Source organism: Apodemus sylvaticus, chromosome 6 (genome assembly GCF_947179515.1).
Source record: "Apodemus sylvaticus chromosome 6, mApoSyl1.1, whole genome shotgun sequence".
Classification (NCBI taxonomy): Eukaryota; Metazoa; Chordata; class Mammalia; order Rodentia; family Muridae; genus Apodemus; species Apodemus sylvaticus.
The window spans coordinates 31,276,896-31,292,767 of record NC_067477.1 but is presented as its reverse complement, the minus strand read 5'-3'; the positions used below and the strand labels follow the sequence as shown (position 1 = coordinate 31,292,767).

At 44.1% G+C, this 15,872-nt stretch overlaps 1 long non-coding RNA gene across 1 annotated transcript; it reads right to left on the bottom strand.

Annotated features, from left to right (window-relative positions):
• Positions 1-12,419: 12,419 nt before the first annotated feature.
• LOC127687874 (uncharacterized) lies at positions 12,420-14,243 on the bottom strand. Its single transcript, XR_007978513.1, has 2 exons — positions 14,015-14,243; positions 12,420-13,428 (listed from the first exon to the last, which is right to left on the bottom strand). It is a non-coding gene; the product is annotated as an uncharacterized LOC127687874 (long non-coding RNA).
• Positions 14,244-15,872: the final 1,629 nt, after the last annotated feature.

The window sequence follows — 15,872 nt, the reverse complement described above, 5'->3', positions numbered from 1 at the left end:
ACTTTCTGGCTCAAGCCAGAGAGCCTTCCGAAGTCTTTCACTTTCCTATCTCCTTTAGCACTGTCTTTGTGAGCATCAGTCCCACAGGGACTTAACCATGTCTTTCCACAAAGTACTTTCATACACAAGTATAAATGGATTAGTCAGATTATGGAACATACTAGAAATAGAAAAGAGTAGCAGTGTCAACAGTGCAACTTTAAAACACTGGACTTGGGGTTGGAGAGATGGCTCAGCGGTTACAGAAGTCCTGAGCTCAATTCCCAGCAACCATGTGGTGGCTCACAACCATCTGTAATGGGATCTAATGCCCTCGTCTGGTGTCTGGAGACAGCTACAGTGTGCTTGTAGACATAAAATAAATAAATAAATCTTAAAAAAAAAAAATAACATAAGGCGCTGGTCTTAGGCAGAATCGATGACTTGGTAGTTAAAAGAGGGTACTGTTCTCAGATGACGTGTATTTCATGCTCAGCATCCATATCCAGCAGCTCACAGCTGCCTGGAACCTGGCCTCTAGGGGATCTGACACCCCTTGATCCCCTGGCGTGTGTACTCATAAATAAATGACAAAAAGTTATTTTAAATGGCTGGTCTTGAGAAAGAGTAAGGGAAGATTAAAAAAAAAAAATCTCTTTTAAAGGTCATGGCCCTTTTCTTCAACGCCCCCTTTGCAAGTAGAAAATTTTGCTACTAAGATGTTAGCATTGGAGAATTCTACAATTTGTAACATTACATGTATTGGGTTTTTTTTTTGCAGGGGGGAGGGGATGGGGTGGGAGTGGTAAGGGGGGAAGGAGGCAGGGGGAGGGGGGGGGGAAGCCACAGCTGTAGCGTGTAATTGTGGTGGTAGAGGGTAATATGGCAAAATTGGTTCTCTCCTTCTATCCTTTGGTTTCTGGAGATAGAACTCAAATTGTAAAGTTTAGGATCAAGTGTCTTCTTCCATCTCATTATCCCCAAAGACTCTTTCAGGTCCTTTTTTTTTTTAATACCCCCCCTCAGGCTTTTTCAACAACCTTAACTCCTTCACTACTCTAATCGTAGTTTCATTGAACTGGAAATCAATAGTGTAGAATGGCGCCGTTTTCTAAGCTTTAGTCTGTAGCATAGTAGCCTCCAAGGCAAGATTCCTTTGTTACATAAATATTTACAGATCTTGTGTATTTTGTGCAGGAACGGCTCTAGGTGCTATGGAAAGAAAGAATGGCTCTTTGCCACCCAGATCTAGCAAGAGGTTCCACAAATAGCACGGAGTTAGCAAGCCCCAAGTGTTGAGGATGGTGCCCGGTGTATAGTGATAGGACTCATTAGATAACCTTGATATTGTTATCTTGGGTCATTTAAAGCTCACGATCAAGTTGTAAGGTTAGGATACAGTCAGCCGTAAATGCTTGTCCAAGTCTACGTGAGCGCTTGAGCTCCATCCCATATGGGGCAAATAAGAAAACCGATTAACAAGAAAATCAAATTTGTTCTTAAAAAGCTCATGTGGCTTTTAGTTTATGAAAGTGGCATATTAGAGATCGAGAACCAAAAAAAAAAAAAAAAAAAAAAAAAACAGAGCAGACTTGGGGTGTGGCTCTGTGGTAAAGCATTTGTTTAGGCTCTGGATTTAATCTTCGGGGCTGTGAAAAAGAAAGTAATAAATCAATATCTGTTTAAAAAGAGCCTTGCTTGTACCGTTGCCATGGCCTGAAGTTTCCCCTTTTTGATCCTTAAAAACGCAATGCAGTTTTCTTTTCCCCTTGGCACCCAGGATTCATTCCCTCAGAATTCCATCCCTCAAAACAAAAACAATTTCTCCCATTTGCTCTCCTGTGTATTTCCCGACATCTACAATAGATGTTTTCTTGAGTAAAAGAGAGTCGGGGAGATAACTTTTAAAACTCCTATAGCATACAAATACAGAGCTAGAGTCCTTGAGAGACTAACATTCTCCATCTTAGAAGAAAGGGATTGACAGCAACTTGCAGAGTCTGTGTCTCTTTCATCACTAGCAGGAAAAAACAAAGGGAGAACAAATAAGCCAATATTTAACTAGAAAGAGCTCCAGGATCCAATGGCAGGCTCTGGAATAGAGAAAAGTCACCTAACAGAGTGACCCATGTAGGTCACACCACCTCTGTGTGACTCCAAATTCTGTGACTCCACAGCTGTTGATCCCAAGACCCACTCATGTCTGAGCCAGTTTCTCACCTAAAAATACGTGTTGTATCAGTATTAAAGAGTAATTGTGATAGTTAAATGGGACAGTTGTACAAATACTTGGCATTTAGAAAATGCTTAATCGCTTGCTAGGTAACTAGGTATTATGTGTTTGTTTATTTATTTATTTATTTATGCGTGTGTATGTGTGTGTGTGTGATTGTTTTGGTCTTTGGGGTTTTTTGTTTTTGTTTTTTTGTTTTTTTGAGACAGGTCTCTGTTCTGGCTATCCTGGAAGTTGTTATGTAGACCGGGTTAGCCATCTACCTCTTCCTCCCAAACGCTGGAACGAACGGCGTACACCACCAACCACAGTCTCGTGACTGGATGAAGCTTTCCTATCATCGAAGGGATAGCACTGCTTACTGTCCCCCGATACTCACCATTATCACATTGGGTCAGTCCCCGAATCATTGCGGGGCTAAGTCCACAAAGCGCCTTTCATTCTCCATCCAAAACTGAACTGCCTGCAGAAGGCTGGGAAGCAAGGATTTGGCAAAGCCAAAGTCCAAACCCTTCTCCTCTCCAGCTGGCGGAGAAGCACCCTGCATCTGCAGCTTCTATGGCAATTGTTAGGACCTACAACCTCCTATTGTTTTGCTTTTCTTAAGGATGGAGCGATCACACAATTTCAAGAGAAAAAAACAACAACAACAAAATCAATGCTGGAATCGGAGAGACTGTCGACGGGAGCCTGAACTTTCCGATACCCGGTTCAGAGCGGCAGTGAGAAAAGATGTTTGATGTTGGCAGAATGGGGGCTGAGCTGGAGAAGAAACGAGTCAGCGCATGCTCAAACAAACTGGGCAGCTAACCAGGTTGTGTTTCAGGATCATAAACAGTAACCATCCTGACAACATCCGGAGCCCTAATCTACTAAATGCTAAGTACCGGGTGCTCTGCAGGCAGCGCCGATCTCGACCATCACAAGTGGTCAAAGGAAAATTGTGCTAACTTTATTGCATCCTCCAGGAGGTCAAGGCATCTCAGAGAAGGCCAGTGGTTACCTGTCTTGCATCCCCTCTGTGATCCTCAGAATCTTTGTTCATCAGCTAGGCCAGTGCCCAGAGAAGCCAACCTTCTAAATCCTAAAGAGCATAAGATTCTCCCTTTGGGAATGCAGTTCTGATTATCTAGGGAGAATGGGCACAGACTTGAAGTTCTAAATTCCCACCAGGTTTCCAAGGGAGTGCTACTTGTCCAGGCACTTCAGCTGGTGTCAACCTTGGCTGTACAGTTAAAACCAATCCAAGAACTTTCAGAATGAGCATGGCTCTGCTGGTTCTCTTTAGAGAGAATGTTTTTGTTTTTGTTTTTGTTTTTGCTTTTTGTTTTTTGTTTTTTTCTTGGTCTGAAAGTGCGGCTCTGGAAGAATAGTTTCCAAGCTGTTATGGTGAAGAAACAAACAGCTGGCACTGAGATTTCGGTGGCGGAGGGACACACATCTGCTTCTGAGGACGCCCTGTGACCCTGTGCTCCCTTTTCCCAGCAGCCCGGGCCGCTGTGTCTGGCCTCCCAGGGAGGGCGCCCTTGAAGGAGGCCTCTCTCCCAGCAACACCCAGAGCCTGGAAGAGGTTACAGCCACCACCTGTTTCCTTGAAATAGTTTGCAGCTGTGCTGAATGACCTCATCACGCTGGCTCTGCCGTGGGCCAAGTTGATCTGGAAAGCCCTCTTCCCAAGCCTGGGCTCTCCCTGCTCAGCACCAAGGAGCAGGGTGAGGTCGATCTTGGCTGGGACTCTCAGAAAAAGCACAGCACCACTTCAAGTCCGCATGAAGGGGCTTGTCCCTGGGCTGCATGGTTGTGGTCCTGAGTGACACGTCTCCCATGTTCACCCTCTGCACGTACTTGGGAACTTAGGAAACCCCAAGGGGTTCTTTCTTGTCCTCTCCATCCTCTTCCTTCTGCTCCTCCAATGCATAAACAAACATTGAAGTACATACAAAAAAATGCAGAGTCCGTTTCTTCTTCCCCTTCCCGGGCGGCCGCCAGGACCGTCTGGGCTCAGATCCTTCCCTGTGGACACGTGTGGTTCCATCTTCCCCTGGGCACTTGCAGTCCTGGGTGACAACCAGCGGTGCATTGTGTCACATGATTCTGAATGCTATCTTGCTGACTTGGGCATCTTTCTCATGTAGTTACATACATGTATTATGTTAGCATCTTTCAAGCTTGTCAGGGAATACAGAGATTGACAGGTCTCAACCGAGACCTGCTGGACGAGAATTTCTCCTGGAGGAGCCTGGGTAGTCTTTTGGATTCTTTCTCTATATTTCTCAGGTGATTCTTAAGATTCTCTGTCTTTACAATGGTTGCATATGCTCCATTGATGGATGCAATAGCCACTCCCTCCCCTGCACGTGCATTTGCGTGTGCGCATGCGCATGCACCGGTTATGACGCCCAGGTGCGGCATATGCCACATAGGTGTTTTACCAACGAGCTTTCCCCTCAGCTACCTATATCTTCATTCACCATTTACTAATTTGTCCTAGGTTGTTGCACATTTAAGATGTCCTAACTTTTTTTTTAATTTTTATTTTTTTATTGTACAGCAAGTACGTAGCCATGATCTAGGAGCTCATGCTCAGATGTTTCTGTAGAACAAGCCTCCGTGAATGGAGCTGCAGGGTACAAGCCTTATGGAACTGCTTTTTCACTCTAGGACATTTCTTACGTCATGGGACCTCACAGGGTGACAAGACCTTTTTCTGCTGTGGTTGTGAACCCAGAGCCTGCCCATGTTTCTCTATACCGTATGACTGGACTATATGCTAAGCTGTAGGATAAAAAAAAAATTGTAAATTATATAACTAAGACTAGTTCATCTATTAGAAACAGAACGCGAGTCACGTAAATCATTTGAACACTTCAGGAGCCATTTTAATAAAATTACTTAATCCCATATTCATTCAATCATATGTAAATTCTCTCAGTAGATGATCAAATGCAAATTATTAATTTTTTTGCTACGGTATGATATTTACATACCTATGGTGAGACCTGATACATTAGGATTCTCTAGAGGAAAGGAACTGATAAACTGAATATATCCATCAAAAGGGGATGCATTAAATTGACTTACAGCATGCGCTCTGTCCGGGCAGTCCAACAGCAGCTGTCTCACTCCGGAGAGACGGAGATCCCAGTAGTTATTCAGTCCACGAGGCTGGATGTCTCAGCTGTCCCGCTCTGACACCGAGGGCCTGAGATTCCTGGAGAGCTGCTGCTCCTCCGTCTGCACCAGAGCCGGGAAAAGCTGACGTTGAGATCCACAAAGGGCAGCAGCATCCACAGGAAGGATGGACTTGCTAGCTAGCAGCCGTGGTGGCAGGCAGGCAGGCAGGCAAAGAAGCAAAAGCCTCCTTCTTCTCTGTCTGTCTGTCTGTCTGTCTGTCTGTCTTGGCTGCCATCAGAAGGGGATGGCCCGTTTAGCACGGGACTTCCTGCTTCAAATAAACCTGATCAAGGAAATGCATCCATGGAACGCCCAGTAGCTTGAGTTTTGGTTGATTGCTAATGCAGTTAAGTTGCCAGTTAAGATCAGCCAGCTAATCACATGCAGCCATGGTTGGTATGATAGGGCAGAGGGGGGAGGGGGAAGAACACCTATGGACAGGATTCATGCTTATTAAGAGAGGCCCAAGAGTGGTCATTTCATTCCCCCGTCACTTGGGGATGCAGCATTTGTGAGCCAGAAAGCAGGTTCTCACCAAACACAAGTTCTGCTGGTCCCTCTCCCAGTCTTGAACCTTCCTACTCTCCAAAACTGTGTGAGAAACAGATTTCTGTTGCTTATGAGCTCCCAGGTTTGAAGTTCTTTGTTACAGCAGTCAGGATGCAGAGAAACAATATCCCACGTCTGTTTCCATTTACGTCTTTGAGAACGGGTGTGGATCCACACCTAGTGTGTCTGCGCCCCTCAGACCAGCAATGTGGCCAAGGAATCCTCTGCGCTCACCTTTATCATATGCGAGAGATATTTACAAGGATCAAGCTGTTTGGGGACTCATACCATCTACTTGCTGGTCACCAAATGAACGGGCACTTAATATGTGTCATAATCCCATCACCAGGAAGCCTCTTTGCCCACCATGAGTCCCTGTCACTTGTTCCACAACTGGGGATTCTTCAGCTCTGCCAGCTGAGCTCTGTGGGGAGTGGAAGGGGAGCGGGAGGCTGGACAGTGAAAGGGAGGGGAGTTCTGGAGCAATACCTCAGGATGCATTAATAGTGTGCTACTTTAGCAATGCAAGGCACACCATTGCCCCACTCTCCAGCTAAGAAAGCCAGAAGCAAAACTGGAACCTGATCTTTAAGGTCCAGAGCCTTTGCTTCTCTTTTAAGCCTGCTGATGACTTCGAGATGATTATTCAAATCCATCTGATGTGAAGAGAGCTGACCTCCAGTTAACTCAATTGTGAAAAGTCCGTTTTTCAGGGCTGGTGAGTCAACCTTAGCAGGTAGAGAGGTACTTGTCCCCAAGGCTCACGATATGAGTTCAAATCCTCTGGTCCCATATGAAGGAAGGGGTTAACTGATTTCTACAAATTGTCCTCACACTTCTACACTCAAGCTTGATGTACCCCTGACTGTGTGTGTGTGTGTATTTGACTAAATACATGTATATATATACATATACATGAATATATGCATGTGTATATATATGTGTGTATATGTGTGTGTGAAAAATGTTCTAGTTGGATTGGACTCAGTTAAAACATATGCACTGCCGCCCCCTAGTGGACTTCAGTGTTATTGCAAGGGACTGGAAACTGGATCTGCCTAGCGTCTAGGTCCTATACTATCCCAGCTGAATATATAAAATTATGATAACTATCTAGGAAGGTCGTTGGAGTTACAAAAGTGTCCTCTTATTGGAGTGTTTGGACTCACTAAAGTAGACACGTCCCTCTTACACAGTCTGGACAGTCGGGATAAGGTCACTATTGTAGGCTGGCTTCTTAATTCGTCGTATTTTTGTTGAACCTGGCTACTGCCAAGTTAGTTTCTGTGTCTATGGGTGGGTATATAGTGCCTCTAGACGTCATCTTGATGGCCAGGTCCTCAAGAGAAAGACTCAAATTCCCTTAAGATTCTTCCAGACCGCCGGGTGGTGGTGGCGTATGCCTGTAATCCTAGCACTCTGGGTGGCAGAGGCAGGCGGATTTCTGAGTTCGAGGCCAGCCTGGTCTGCAGAGTGAGTTCCAGGACAGCCAGGGCTACACAGAGAAACCCAGTCTTGAAAAAACCAAATCCAAAAAACAAAAAACAAAAACAAAACAAAAAAAAAAAAAAAGATTCTTCCAGACTTCTACTAGGTTAAGGTTTAGGTTTGGGTTTTCAATAAATAGAATTCTCTAGGAGCAAGTGATTGCTTGTCAACTCAGTCAGATCTAAAATCAACTAAGAGACACACCTCTGGGCAGGAATATAAGACATTTCCTGAAAGTAGGGAGGAGCAAATCCTTCCCCCAGAGTGGAAACTATGTGGACTGGCTATAAGGAGCTCTGAGGAAATCTGTAGTTCTCTGCTTTGGTCATGAATGCATTCGCTTATTGTTGGCATTGGGGCCACACTCCTCTGACACCGGAACCCAGCCTTTTCTGGCTTCCAACATGTCCTGCAGGACCAGGGCTCTCCTTCAGCACGAGATTGGGTCGGCTGATGTGTCCAGCCTCTTGGACTCAGCTCCTGAGTTCTCACCTTCCTAGAATTCGGAAAGTCGCTGTTGGACTACCTAGCTCATAGCCTGTAAATCAAGGGGGCGTGTCTAATTCAGCTCCCTGGTAAAATATATTCATTCCTTCGGTTCTGATTTTTTTTTTTTTTTTTTTTTTTTTTTTTTTTTTTTTACAGAATCCCAACTAAGGCAAAACACTGGAAAAATACTGGATTTGTAAAGAAATCGATGAGGGTTCCCTCCTTAGAACTCCTTTCTGTTTGGAAGGCCCGTAGACAGTGATTCTCCTTTTCTCCCGCGAGTTTTGCTGATACTGTCAATCGGGGTCCCGCTCACCTCTGGTGGGTGGGCGGGCCCAGAAGCGAATTCTAAATGGCAGTGGACACCCCGCTCACTTCCCTTCCTCTCACGCTGGAGTCACTCAGATTGGTTGTTGGCACCATCAGCTTACTCAAGATCTCTGAACAGTTCTGAGACTTGCTCCCTTCCCTTATGATGAGTTCTGTTTTCACTATGACCAGAACAAATCTAGAAGACCGCATCTCACTTAATTCAGTTTCTACTTGGAACTGTGAGCACGTTTTCATCTGCTTCAGAGGAATGGGAGAATTGCCAGGGGCTAAATCTGCCCTGGCTCTTTCTCCGACGGGGATGTATTAGATTGGCTTATGTACTAAGTGTGCTGACGTCCAACCCGCACGCACAGTCAGGTGTTACACGATGTTTCAGTCAACAGAATGTCTCGGTATGATCATGGCTCTGTAAGATTATAATAGAACATTGGGGACTGGGATGGCTCAGCAGTTAAGAGCAGTTGGTGCTTTTGTACAGGGCCTGGGTTTGATTCCCAGCACCCGCATTGGGTGGATAGGACAAACAGGACAACTGTCTGTAACTCCAGCTCCAGGGAATCTGATGCTTTCTTCTGGCTTCCAACAGCATCTGCAAAACACAGTGCCCACACCAATAAGCAGGCAAACACACACACACACACACACACACACACACAAAATACATAATGTTTAAAAAGATTATTCTAGAAGCAAGTAATTCCTGTCATCTATTGCTGTTCGGCTGTTGTGACGTCATAGCCACGTGGTCATTATATACCCATGGAACAAGGTGGGCTCTCCAGACAAAACAAAGTAAAACCTTAGACTATAGTTCCATCATGTCTAATAAGAGTTCAGGCACAAGCAAAGGAAAGAAGAGCTTGAAACAGCTTTAAATGTATACTTGTTGAAATTGTAACACTGGGACATCAGCCTCCTGGTATTGGATCCTGTATTGTAGCTCCTCAGCGGTTAACAGTATCTGTAGCAAGCTCACTCTAAGGGGCTAGGAGCCCCACCCAGGAACCCTCATCAAGAGTTAGTTGTACTTTCATTTCCTGTCCCACTCTGTCTCTTGTGACCCTCTGATCTCACCAGTCCAGTGCTCCTATTCTATCTTAAGGCCCTACAAACCTTGACACATAACAGGAAAGGCCACATCTGCTCCTTGACCCACAGATCCTTAGATTGTGATTCTATTTTGGCCTAGATCCTACAGCCTATCAGGAAGCTTGGGTTCATTCCTAAAGCCTAACAAAAGCTCTAAGAAAAGCTTTTATATTAGCCCTTAAAATCATCATCGCTTCTCGAATAGCACCACAAGACTACAGCCAGCAATGATAAACGGTTGGACGGAAGCCTGGTGACTAACTGAAGTCAAGCAGGCGCTTTCCTGAAGTTTCAGGAGACCGTGATGTAGAGAAAGCACTATTTGATGCCCTGAAACCCTTGATGAGAAAACAGAGAAGGAGGATCCGGCCAATTGAGTGTTTAGAGAGTGCCCCAGTGTCTACGATTCTGCTTATGGAGAACATGAGTCATTAAAGGCTGGAATATTTGGGGAAAATCAGGCAATGACTCTGGCCAAGGATGAAGTAGTTACTGTGGCAGGTGGTAAAAGCCATCGCATCAACCTCAGTGTGGATAATCAGGTGGTGAAATGGGAATTAACGGTGTGTGTTATCACAGAGACAAAAACTGGAGAATCAAGAAAGTTCCATTTTTCAGGCTCAGTTGAGAACTTCCTGCTCTTGGGAAACCCTGAGGTGATCCTTTACCGTAAGATTATAGACACGCCAATGGAGACAAGTAGACATTTGCTGGCAGACCCTTGGGTTCAGCACATGAGAGAATCCTTCAGTTAATGTTTCCCAGCAAGGCTGAAGAGATGCTGCACCGATGTCTTTCTAACATGTATCAGGAAGCATCAATACTGACTTTAAATCCATACTTTGAATTTTTAACACAATCTTGAGGACCAGGTGCATGTTGACAAATTCATCTCCCCTTTCTTTCTTGTTCCATTTGTTCCAAGTATATATTTCTATCATAATTTAGGCATTTGCAAATATACGTAAGCCACCCCCCTCTCCATTTTTTTGAGAGGAGGCCATTTTATAAGCACTCTCACCCCATAAGAAAAGCCCCATCCTTTTCTGTGGTCATATATTTCTTGATTGTAGTATCTTCGAAGTCTCCAGTTCTTTTGATAAATATTTATTTCTTTTGTCTATTGGACTCTTATTTTTGTCATTACAAATAGTTCTGTAATATTCTTACACCTAGCGCAGCACTGGCCTGTATTGGCTGGTTTTTATTTCAACTCTATACAAGCTAGAGCCATAAGGGAGGAAGAAATCTTAATTGAGAAAATGCCTCCATGAGCTCGTCCTGTAGGCTAGTCTGTAGCGCATCCTCTTGACTGATGGCTGATGTGGGAGGAGCCCAGCTCGGTGTGGGCGGTACTATCCCCGGGCATGTAGTCCTGGTATAAGAAAGCAGACCCAGCAAGCAATGAGTGAGCCAGCCAATGAGGATGGTTCTTCCATGGCTTCTGCTTCAGTTCCTGCTTCCAGGTTCCTTCCTGGCCAGGTGGGTTCCTGTCCTGGGGCCCTTGGAAGATGGACTATGATGTGGCAGTGTACGCTGAAATAAATCCTTTTCTCCTCACGTTGTTTTTTTGGTCATGTTTCTATTTTTAATCATAGCAATAGAAATCCTAACAAAGACAGGGTCATAGAGTCAGGCAAAAATAGATACGGGGTAAAGACATTTGTCATGAGACACCTAGGAAAGGCTAAAGGCATGCAAGTGAGTTTTCTGGAGATGGCTCATGCCTTTGCATGTCCGTGATGGGTAAGCTCTGACTTGCAGGGCTTTCAGAGGTTTTTATTTCAGGATTGCTTCTTGCTACTGATATGCCTTTCCTTCTGTCACTATTACATAGCCCAATCATTACTGGGCATTAGCCCATCCGATTGGGAATATTTTCTGCAGAATCAATATGAAGATATACAATCATGTAGTAATGTTGTGTAGACAAAATTGGTGATTTCATAATTTCTGATAATGATTTTATAGAATTCCTAAATTTATACAAGTAATTTCCAGCTCTCTGAAAAGCTGCAAATATGATTCTGCAAATCTTAATCTATCACAGGCTAATTGTACTAGGATAAGAGAGCAGACTTGGTTAAACAGATTAGTGTTAGGGAAAACATTCCTTCTTGGTTAGCTATGAGATCACGATCTGATAATTAGAGGTCGTAAACTAGGAATGGACAATTTATTCATAAACTGGTTCAGGGACAGAAAATAAAATATTGACTGGTTTATCTATACAAAACTTCAAAAATAATGAGGCTCAAGATAGATGCTATGTCTCTTGGCAAAAGTGTGCTAACTTATGATGTAAGAATCATTGTTTTAAACTTTTAATGAACTTATGGAGCTAGTAACGGATAATGAATGTTTAGTCAGGTACTAGTCTTAATGGAAACACATGTAAACATTTCTGCTGTAACTCCTTATCATTTTATGACTTGAATTAATGTCTTAAACTTGTTATGAACTTATGGAATATAAAGATGCTTGGGAAGCCATGTGATCAATTCTCCTGGGAAAGTCTAAGAACTAAGAACGACAATAAGGGAGAAGCCTTCTCTTACTTTCAGCAATAAAACGGTAGAAGCTTTTTCTTTCTCTGAGCAATGTAAGTTAGGGCTTCTTTTTAATTCATTTTCCGTGTTGGCACTCTCACCTTGGAACTTGCTCGTGGGAGCTTTTGTTCTATCCACAAAATGTGTATATGCATATGTTAGTAAAGGCGTGCGTATGTAAGTGTGTGTGTGTGTGTGTGTGTGTGTATGTCTGTGTCTGTGTAAGTTGCCTGTTTAAAAGTTTTTCTTTCTCTTTTTTCTTTTCTCTCTGGTTCACAAAGACTTAACGAGCTCCAAGCCTCCTGCCTGGCCAGTGAGGGGCATTTGAGCAAGAGAGAAAAGAACTTGGTAACTAAGCTTTTGTTTGTTTCCCCCCCCCCCCCGCCCCCATCCACTGTTACTAACAGAAGGAATTTATTGCCAGAAGCCAGTGGTGTTTATCCATAGAATAATAAGAAACCACGCTTAATAAATCAAGATACAGTTAGAGAAAAGAAACCAGAACTTATTAAAGCACAAAAGAGGAAACAAACCAGCATTGTTAAAGCACAAATTGAAATATTATTATAAGGCCAAGGGTCATCAGTCTTTGACCTTCATCCAATGCTGTGTCCCACTTCAGCCCCAGCTGGAGCAGGTCCCCAGCATAAATCTCCTTCCCAGTCGATAAAGAATTCTTTACAAAAGTTCCATGGAAGATAATTTGGAGAAATATCTAAAGTATTTCCTTAGATTCTACTAAAGAAGAAATGGGAAATATTTCCTTAGCTCAGTCCTCAACATCAAAAGTAGTAGAGGACTGCAGATCACCTTAGATCTAGTCACGTCCCCCACAAGTGTGCACATGGATATGGACAAGTCTGGGAGGTTGGTGACAAAGAGACTGTGGTGTGACCACTGAAGATCTTCCAGGAATTTTCAAGTCTTGAGGCTGTTATCTATTCATGCTAGGGAGGGACACTTTTCCAGAAGCCTGGGAACCACCCAGGGTGCCCTGGGACTCTGCCATAGATGTGCGGAGCAGAACAGGGAATGAGTGAGAGAGGATGATCTCAGGTATAGGTGGCCATGTTTTTTCCTTGACTTATTCAGAAAGGTCTCAACCATCACCCTTCCTTCCTTCCTTCCTTCCTTCCTTCCTTCCTTCCTTCCTTCCTTCCTTCCTTCCTTCCTTCTTTCCTTAATCCATTCCTCCCTCCCCCCCTCTTGTTCTTCTTCCTCCTATTCCTCCTCCTTCTAAGTTTCCTGGCTTTAATAATCACTATCATTAGTTGGGCAGTAGTGGCACACATGTTTAATCCCAGCACTCCATAGGTGGAGGCAGGAGAAAGTCTGTGAATTTGAGGCCAGCTTGGGCTACTGAGTGAGTTCCAGAACAACCAGGATTACACAGAGAGACCTTGTCTCACAAAAGTGAAGAAAGAGTTTTCACAAATGATGCCATTCCACAAAAGTCTATGCCTTCGTCACCATGACTCATGAACTCAGAGAGCATCCATAGTGTTGTGGAATAACTCCAATCTATAGAACTGTGTTCAGTAGCATCTGAAAGAGAAGTGAAGGGATAATGAACAATGAAGGCATGTCCCTTAAAAATTATTATAGATAGGACTGGAAAGATGATCCATTGGTTAAGAGCGCCAGATACTCTTCCAGAGGAGCCAGAGGAGACCCACAAGATGTCTCATAATCATCTATAATTCCGTTTCAGGGTCTCTGATGGCCTGTTGTGGCCTCTGAGGGTACAAGGTATGCAAATGGTAGACAGACATGCATGTGGGAAAATAACCTTACACATTAAAAGAGTTATCTAGGTCATTGGACTGGTGAAATTGCTCAGCCAATAAAAGTGCTGCTGCCCAGCTTTCTGTCATTGCAACTCATTGGTGGTTGAGGAGAGACCAACTCCAAAAGTTGTCCTCTGACCCTCCCACATGGGTGAGTACCCACATAACTTCATCCACCCACACATTTTTAAAAAAGGTAACAAATTATAGTAGGTTCTGCTCTAGGGCAGGCAAGTGAACCCTGAGGATATTATCTACTGAGTAGATGCAGAGCTCCTGCATGGCTCTGGGTCTCTGGGAGAAACCTTGAGCTCCCACACAGAAAGAGGGAAGCCTTTCCTCACCACACCCAACTGCTTCCCTTCGCAATCCATCAAGCCTGTTTTCTTCCTTGTAAGCTTTTGCCAGCCATTGCCCAGTCTTCCGGGAGCCGAATCAGCTTCCTGCCTCTGCTGGGAGAAGACAGTTTCTATTCAGGCCATTCATCAGGAGGGCTCAGAAAAAGCAGAAGGATGTTGGCCAAGGGCTATTCAGGAGCTTAACTGTTCACCCTAGCTTGTGTAAGACCCTGGGTTTGATCAGCAATGATGCCCACACACAAAAGCAAACAAAAAATTGAGTGACATGTCAATATAACAGAGGGAGAAAAGCTACAGGGACAAGAATTTTTTTCCTCAGGGAATGTCTGGCATAGGCCTGGAAGGTGTGTTTGTGGGAGGTGGGGTGGGGAGTGGCTCTTTTCATATCCAAGGGGTCTGGCTGCCCAGGAAGCACTGGCTGGCTGCCAACTAACTTTTAGGAAGGTGAGTCTGGAGTGCTCACAGAATCCAAATATGTAGTTTGTTATTATGTTCTGACTCTGTCTGTCTGTCTGTCTGTCTGTCTGTCTCTCTGTCTCTCTGTGTGTATGCACACAGGTGTGTTTGCCAAAGTGCAAAGTGTGGAAACCATTAGTTGCTATCACCTGTTCTCTGTTCCTCTCCACCTTACATTTTGAAATAGGGTCTCTTTTTGAATCTGTAGCTTGCTGATTCCACCAGATCATCTGACTAGCCAGTGGTCCTTCTGTCTCTGCCCACACAGTGCTGATTTATGCCACCGTGAACTTTTTATGACATCGGAGGGTCTAAGATCAGCTTTTTTTGTTTTGTTTTGTTTTGTGTAGTGAACACTTTACTCAATGAAATATTGGTTAATCTTTTTCTTTCCAAACTGCTAGATATGTTTAAAGAATATCGATTTGGAAAGATTCTTATTTGCCTGTTTAGTCATTATGATTAACCCTGATCACTTTCCTCATTTTTCAAGGTCTTTCTTTTGTAGGAGGCTGTGTTTAAAAAGTCAAATGTCCTTGGAAACTATATAGCAAAGCATTGAGTCCTTCGATGATAGAACAAAGAAATGTGGGGCGGTGGGGTGGGGGTGGGGTGGGTGCCTTTAATCCCAGCACTTGGGAGGCAGTGGTGGGTGGATCTCTGTGCATTCAAGGCCAGCCTGATCTACATACAGATTGAGTTCCTGGACAGCCAGACCTACACAGAGGAACCATCTCTTAAAAAACAAACAAACAGACAGACAGACAGAACAAAGAAGTAAGGGTGTGATGGATTGTATATCCTTGGCCCAGGGAGTAGCAGCACTATTAGTAGGTGTGGCCTGGTTGGAGTAGGTGTGTCTCTGTGGGTGTGGGCTTTGGGACCCTCTTCCTAGCTGCCTGAAAGCCATTATTCTGGTATTAGCCTTCAGATGAAGATATAGATCTCTCAGCCCTGCCTGCACCATGCCTGTCTGGATGCTGCCATGTTCCCACCTTGATGATGAATGGTTTGAATCTCCGACCTGTAAGCCAGCCCCAATGAAATGCTATTTTTTTTAAAATAAGATTTGCCTTGGTCATGGTGTCTGTTCACAGCAGTAAAACCCTAACACAAATGGTGTCACGACATACCAGGACCAAGAGACAAAGCACACACAAATTTATGACATGCTGCAATTTCTTTATCAGCAAGAGACTGACTTCTTGACAAAAGCTCATAGAAGGGGAATCTGAGAGGAAAGGGGAACAGCATGATTAAACCCGCAGAGGGAAGTGGGTGACTACTAGTGAATGGTAAACCTCACATCAGAAGATGCAAAAATGGAGCCAGAACACTTTGGAGAGGCTCTCTAGGGAAGCCAAGTCACCTTCTCTAGTAGATAGCC